Consider the following 7763-nt stretch of genomic DNA (forward strand, 5'->3'; position numbering starts at 1 on the left):
GTGTTTATGTATAAAGCCAGGAGCAATTTATTACCTGGTGGAATTCAAAAACTATTTAATGAAAGGGAAGGGGGATACAATTTAAGGGGTCAGTTAAATTTAAAAATTCATGCTATACGTACAACCAAAAAAAGATTCTGTATTTCTATAAGTGGGGTAAAACTATGGAATAATTTAAGTGTAGACATAAAAAATAGTACTAGAATTGATGAGTTTAAACATAAATATAAAGGTATGTGTCAATCAGGATATATGCAAGAACAGGCTTAATGATTAATTAGATGGAACATTGTGGGTGTGGTGTATGAATGTTAACACTTTGTAATAATTCTTTAGTATATTACTTGTGTGGTGTAGAAGATAATTATTTAAGAATGTAATTATGTAAGAATGTTAACACTCTGTAATAATTTTTTTAGTATATTACTTGTGTGGTGTAGAAGAGAATTATTTTGTAGAGATACTGCTTGCAAACCAATGATGGTAAGATGATGTCATGGGGTAGGACTGGATAAGTCTGACTTCTTCCTACTCCATTCAAGCATGTACTAGGTATAAGCAAATTGATATTTGATTAGCATTTGTTGGATATGTGTAAAATTATGTGTGTTGACATATCAACTGTCTTTACATGCTTGAAAGAATAAATCAAATCAAATCAAAATCAAATCAAACATTACAGATTTGCTCACATATGACTTGCACTGTCATTCAGAAACGTAAAGACCACAGGGAAGAAACAGTTGAATATGATCATTGGTCTAGACTTTGATTTGCCCCCAATTAATTTTTTTGTGCCAGGCCTTTCAAACATGAAGAACTACTGGCTATCAGATGTCAACATCCATCTTTTACCCACAAAAACCTGTTTTGTGGGTTTTTCTGAGACAGTGGATGTATAGTTTGTTCAGTGCAAACTATGGGAGTTTGTATTGCCTTCTCGCTCCTGACAAACTGCACCACAGCACAGTACACTTGGAAGAGTGCTGAGACCTGCACTGTCAGACCTTTCAGTGTGGTTATTTATTTGTTTTGAATGACCTATGCTGCACATATAAACTGCACTAAAGGAGTAAATGGTCCACAGTATGGGTCCAAAAAAAGCACAAACATGCTTGATGTGAAGGTACACAAAGGACTTTTCCACTGTGAGGACAAGATGCAGGTTTATATGTACTATTATGTGAAAATATAATTGCTACCAATACAGAAACTGCTGCATAATGAAAGCCCAAAACAGGCAAGACAATTTGCAGCATTTATTTAAGAGCCTCCTTGTGTAATGTCTCATCTTAGCCCAAAAAAAACCTCCTTACCTTGTAAAACCTTTGCAATTTCCAACCTGTCTTTGCTGCTGGATTGTTTACATCCATTTCATAGTTGGCACACTAAACTGTATATTTTATTATGGTATTGACTGCAGTGACTTCCTGATTATATCAGGAGTGTGCTGAGCCCAGGGGCCTCACTTATCCAGGGTGCTCTGCTAGAATTAGCCTAATATGCTACTTGATACTACCAGGGTTTGGCCCTCTGCTTCAGGTGTACTTATACTCACTGTCCCTGCTGCTCTCATTCTCTTCACCCTTCTGAATGGGTAATAGTTGTAATTTTCTCCTCTCTACAAACACAAATAATCACTCTTGCATAAACAAAACCACAAAATTCTTGCAAAAGTGTACAAAAAACATGGTGTGAAGAAATGAACTCAGATGAAACTGATGGTTTGGTTGTCATCCTTGTGAATGGATTACTCCTTCAATCTGTCTGACCTTCAGTGTCTCCACGTCTGCTGATGTGAAGTCAAGCTTTGGTGACCTTTGGGTTTTTACACAGGACTCCTTGCCCACCAACATAACTCTTATCTTTTTCTGTGGCTGATAATGCCTTTCCTCCCCCAACTCATCTTGATGTGGAAAAGTCAGCTTTCCTCATATTGCTAGATTCAGTAAGAACGATTATGACTTAGCGGGTGTGTGTCTGTGTGTGTTAGAGGTGTAATCTGTGTGACTGTGAAAGACAGGGAGAAAATAACATAAAATTGGCTAAATTGCAAGAGCAGGATAATGGCTTCTAATTTTGTCTAAGCATTTACATTTGAATCAAGGTGCAATAATGACCTCTCTTACTCTGGAGGCAGTTGTTTTGTCCTTAAAAAACAGCTCCAAATGTAAAATACACATTAAACAGGGTCACAATAACATGTTTGCATCAATGTTTGTGTAGCTTGAGTAGCAAGATGCTTCTAAATATGTAACTGAACAAGCGACAAGACAGCAAAGTATTGAACTTCCACACACTTTTAGAACTACCTTCATTGGAAATGCAACTCTAGTCATGATACAGACCTTCATCAAACATTAAATTTACAATATGAAAATGCAGCATGGCTGCAATAATCAATCAAGAAGAAGCGAAACTATAAACATAGAAGACAATAACATTAATAATTGATCAAATACATCCCTAAAATAAGACATACAGGATCAATAAATGAAAAAGTCAAAGTGTAGCAGGCAGAGAGTTTGTCTATTTCTTCAAAATCCATCAAACATCATCAACAACTTTAAGGGGTGCACAGGGTGTAAATAGTAAAAATATAGAACCTCACAACAAACGGTTTACTTGACACACAGCCAGCAGTAAGTTTATTGCAAATGTCACAGGTTGCAACAAGCAATCAAAAAGGAGTCAGATATGTACTGATGTAATATATATTGCTTGCCTTTTTTCCAAGATGTTTTTTCATCTATCACTGAGACTGTAATTTTTTCTGGTGTCGATTTGACTGTTCAGTTGGTTTTCACAGTTTACCAGTTTGAATTTGAAGGTTCTTTAGCGCAAAATAAAATATTTTGTACTGAATTAACTGCAAAAATGACACTAAATTACATTACCTGACCTTGACAGGCTCTTCTTTAAAGCATACTATATAGTGAAAACCATGACCATCCAAACCCCAGTACCATAACACTTACAGGCTCACACTTGCTGATAATAGCCAGCTCGATATCTTTACTATGTGAGCCACACATTCAGTCACTCACCAGCAGGTACAAGGACCTTCAGGATGACCATGCACACTAAATGATTACATCTCAGAGCTTTATTACTACCTCCTTCTGTACTGCATGCTGATTGAGGACATTTATTTGCACTGGAAAGTCTATTTACTTCTGACCAGAATATCTCATCAGCTGTTTTAACAAGGAAGTGGTGAGGATTTGAAAAGAACTGATGGTGGTGAATACTCAAACCTTCAGGTTCAATTGTCCTCTAAGAAATAGGGCAGATAATCTCAAAAATAGGAATACCATCTTGAGATGATGAATGATGCCCTCGCAGATCAATGGCCTGAAGTGGAACAGGTTTACAGTATGCCTCTTGCTTTTCTAACACAGCACCAGTACATACTACTCTATCATAACAATTACACAGAAAACACTGTGTCCTTGGCACAGCTCATTTGGAGCTGAATTAAAGGTTTAGAGAAAATCGATGGTTACGTACAGTAACCTAAGCTTCTATGAGTATAGGCGTAGCCCTCTAAGAGCTGTCGCTATTGGGTTCACCCCTCGCGCATGCACAGTCCTGAAGAGATTCTTTCGCGCCCTGTGCCCTGCACTGGGCTGTCCCCAAACAGGTCCACTGCGATGGCATAAATGCCACTCTGACCTGTGATCTTCTCCCAACACCAGCACTTTTTTTTCAGCTGGCGGGGGTGGAGATAGCAGGGCTGCCAGCTTAGAGGGCTACGCCTGTACTCATAGAAGCTTGGGTTACTGTACGTAACCATCGTTCTGTTTCGTATAGGCTTCGCCCTCTAAGAGCTGTCGCTATTGGGATAAAGCACAGCTGGATGTAGTCAACGCCCTGGTGGCACACCACCACCCAAGGGCATTAAAACACACCTTAGCTTGTCAACATACCCCATAATAGCAGCCCAAACAACATCCTGTATCAGGCCTGCCTGAGAAGCAGGTGCAGTCATGCCCATATAAACACCTGACTGCCACTGTAAAAAGGCAGAATGGCCATTCTGTTAACAGGGGAGGAGAAGTGCAGGGAAGAGTGCACAGATAACAGTTAAATTGCAAGAGCATATGGGCGCTAGCAGCGTACAGAGATAATCAGATGCCCGTATTACGCAGCTGTTGTCTCACAGTAGTAATAGCAACATTACCCGCGGAGAACATGAATACCACAGAGCGTACAGACAGAGTGCGTGTGTGCAGGAAGGGCACACACACCCAACGCTCGGTGGCGGTTGTTCGAAGAGGGAAGTCACTCGGTCGCGTAGAACACTCAGGACCGAGTGAGCCAGTGGAAAACTCGGACACATCCCAAAGGTAGAATAGGGTCAAAAGACACGGCCCAGGAGGCTGCCGTGCGGATGTCCTCCACAATCATGCCTTAAATGAGGGCAGTGGAGGATGTAATAGCCCTGGTAGAGTGGGCTCTGATGCCAGGTGGGGGATCACACCCAGCTAACATGTAAGCCTGTGTGATAGCCTCACACAGCCAGTGAGACAGCCGTGGTTTGGATAAGGGCTGTCCAAGAGAATGTCTCCTACAATGAACAAAACAGTTGTTGTGTCTGTCTGAAAGCTGCCGTGCACACCACTTAATGGTACAGCGCGTGCACCGGATGTCATGTTTCAGCCCTGTTCACTTCCTGCAAGTATGCTCTTATTCTTTACTGCTTCCTGTCCCCAGCTCACCCTGCATTCCAGGAACTTCATGTCATCATTCAGATTAGTTTCACCTGCTACTTCATCAGTCACACCTGTTCCTCACAGTATGTAGCAGCTCCTCACTCTGTGGGGAGCTGCCAGATTGTTCTATGCCTCGACTAGACTCTCCAGTGTTCTTTCTGCCTGATCATCTGAATACCGACACCTTGCTTGTGCTATCGACCTGAGATTCTGCCTCACCCTTCTTAATGGACTTCTTTCTTGGTAATGACACCTTGCCTGCATTAACGACTAGAGATTCTGCCTTGCCTTCCCTACTGCCCTGCTGGAGATATCGACCCTGGACCAAAATAACTACTGCTCTCTGCCTAAGCCCTTTAGACTAGTACTGTGTATATCTGACTCTGTTCCTGAGGACATTATTAAAACCTGTTGTGCTGTTCCAGCTTACTGGCTCTTTAATCGGGTTCACACCTACACCTCCACGGGAGCTGTACTTTCACCACCCTGACACCAGACAGAGAGCATGAAGTTCTTTCTCTAACTCACCTCTGTGGGGCAGAGGAAAGAACCCATCCAGGTAATGACTCTAGATCGAACAAAGCATGTTATTATTTTCGATGCATAGGCAGGATTCGGTCTCAGAACGGCTGAGCTGCCGTCTTCATGTACGAGAAGGCACGCCGGTGAACCAGACAGTGCACACAGATTGCCCACTCGCTTAGCCGCAGTTAGGGCTAAGAGAAGTGCTGTTTCCAGAGAGAGAGATTTCTGTTATGGCCTCAAAGGGGGTTCCCTGAGCGCATGTAAATCCATAGGTAAATGCCACTGAGGTGCCACTGAACGTGTCACAGGCTTGTCTGCCCATGCCCCTGAGAAAACGTTTCACCAGCGGGTGTGTAAAAACACAGTTCGCTTACCAAAAAACTTCACGGCATGAAGAGATGGCAGCGGCTTACGCTTACCCAGTAGACAGAGCCAGGCTTCTTTCTACCAGGATCTGTACAAAAATTCAGCACTTAAGACAGTGGGCAGGAAGTGGGAGCTATCTGAAACAGAGCATGAGAGAGAGCCTCTGAAAGAGGAATGGATTCAGCCTCCACTTGCTGAGCTAAGGTCTGCCTCGTGACATGAGATCCGCAGCGTGCTCTGAGGGAAAGCAGGTTCTGATGAACCCAGAGCAGGAGATTCCTGCAGTTTCCAGCAGCCAGCAAAATCAACACCGCCCAGACGGCCGATGTGTGCAACGTCTGATCGCACCACTACGTGTCTTTCTCTCAGCACCAGTGCAAGGTGTTCAGCACCTTCAGCAGCATGGCTAGTTCCAGACAGTTGATGTGGAGAGACGGGGTGTGATCCCACCGTCCTCCCACAGCCTACGACAGACACGTGCCTCCCCAGCCGAGCAGAGACGGTCTCTGAACATCGAGATGTGTGATGTGGCTCTGCCCAGGGGAACTCCCAGTGTGCTGATGGTGGGAGTTCCCCAGTACTCCAGGTCTGATTGGACCAAGGGGGGAATTGTGAGCACGTGCCTCTTGTGGCGCACTAGGTCGAAGCGCAGACGGCCGAACCACCTCTGGAACTTCCTCATATGAAGAAGACTACGACATGACTGGCATGACATGACTGGCATGAGTGCACTCCCAGTCAAGAAAAAAATCTGGGAGGGCACCGGTGAGCGTTTGTCCTTCTTTCTTTCCATATGGGTTTATTGCAAAAAAACAGCTGTGTCAGGTGTTGCACCAGCCCCCTGTGTGAAAACCTGCTTGAGGTCTGTGGCATGCCATCAGAATCAGATCGTCAAATAAAAGAGGACTCTGATTCCTGTTCTGTGTAGCAGTACTAACGCCACTTCCACGCACTTGGAAAATGTGCAGGGGGTCAGTGAATGGCCGAAGGGCAGGCTGTCATACTGGAAAAATGCACCCCTGGAGGAGGAACGCAGGAACTTCCTGTGTTGGGGATAATAGGTGCATGAATAAAATAGGCATCTCACAGATTGATGGAAGTAAACCAATTGCTGGGACGCACACAGTCCAGTACTTGTTTGTGGTGAGCATGTGAAACTGTCTCTGTACTATGTAGTTGGTGAAGAGAGACAGATCGAGAACGGGTCTCATTGCAAACCAGGAAGTGCCTGGAAAAGATGCAGAGTGTGGCCGGTTCAATCAGCTTGTCCATCTGAATGTTCACGGACAGCCGCTCTCGCCACACCGTGTAACACTCCATCAGTGGACGAGCGTTCATATACGGTGCGCTTGCATGCATTGCCGCTAGCCACTGATGTGCCTTCTCCGCCACTGCCAGACAGGTGTTCACTCTGCGCAGCCCCTGGGAAGGCACTGTTTTTTTGGGGGGGCAGCGGGGCGTGGCTGTGGAGAAGGCTAAGTCAAGTGCACCGCAAGGCACAAGTGTGTGCGGGGGGAGAACTGAGCAGTCTGTGTGTGTGTGAGAGAGAGAGAGAGAGAGAGAAAGAGAGACAATGAACACACAGACAGAGAGCCTCTCCTTCTTTTCTGAGAACAATTGTCAGAAAAGCTGCTCTTATGAGTCTGGTGGTGGCCCTGAAAAGACAGTTGTGTGTCAAATACAGGGTCCACAGGGGGCGTTGGCAGCGCAGCTGCGCCCCCCCGTTGTGGAGAGAACTCATAAAATGAGCGCCCCACTCACGCTTTTGTCATGACACTGTTAGTCACTGCACCTGCCTTGGATGCGCGTTAATGAACGTGGGCTGAGAGGCGAGCAGTGACCTGGTTCCGTGAGCAGACGGGTGGCCCGCCTCCGGCCAAGAAACATTGCCTGGGAAGCAAGATAAGGAGATGCTTGGTCCCTGCGGCGGGAAAAGGCAGGAAGCCGAGTTGGCCAGATGGGGAGCTCTCGCTCCGCAGCGCCGTCTGTAGAAGCCACACATCATGTCTGATGGGGGAGCAGGGGCAGTCAGCGGGGGACATCAATGCCCCCATGGTCTGCCGCTGTTCTGTCAAATTTTGCTACCTTGTCGAGATATACTACCTTGTTGCAAAATCTATGGACTGACTAACCCCACCCCAATCCATCACCCTCACC

Source organism: Monopterus albus, unplaced genomic scaffold (assembly GCF_001952655.1).
Source record: "Monopterus albus unplaced genomic scaffold, M_albus_1.0 scaffold224.1, whole genome shotgun sequence".
Classification (NCBI taxonomy): domain Eukaryota; kingdom Metazoa; phylum Chordata; class Actinopteri; order Synbranchiformes; family Synbranchidae; genus Monopterus; species Monopterus albus.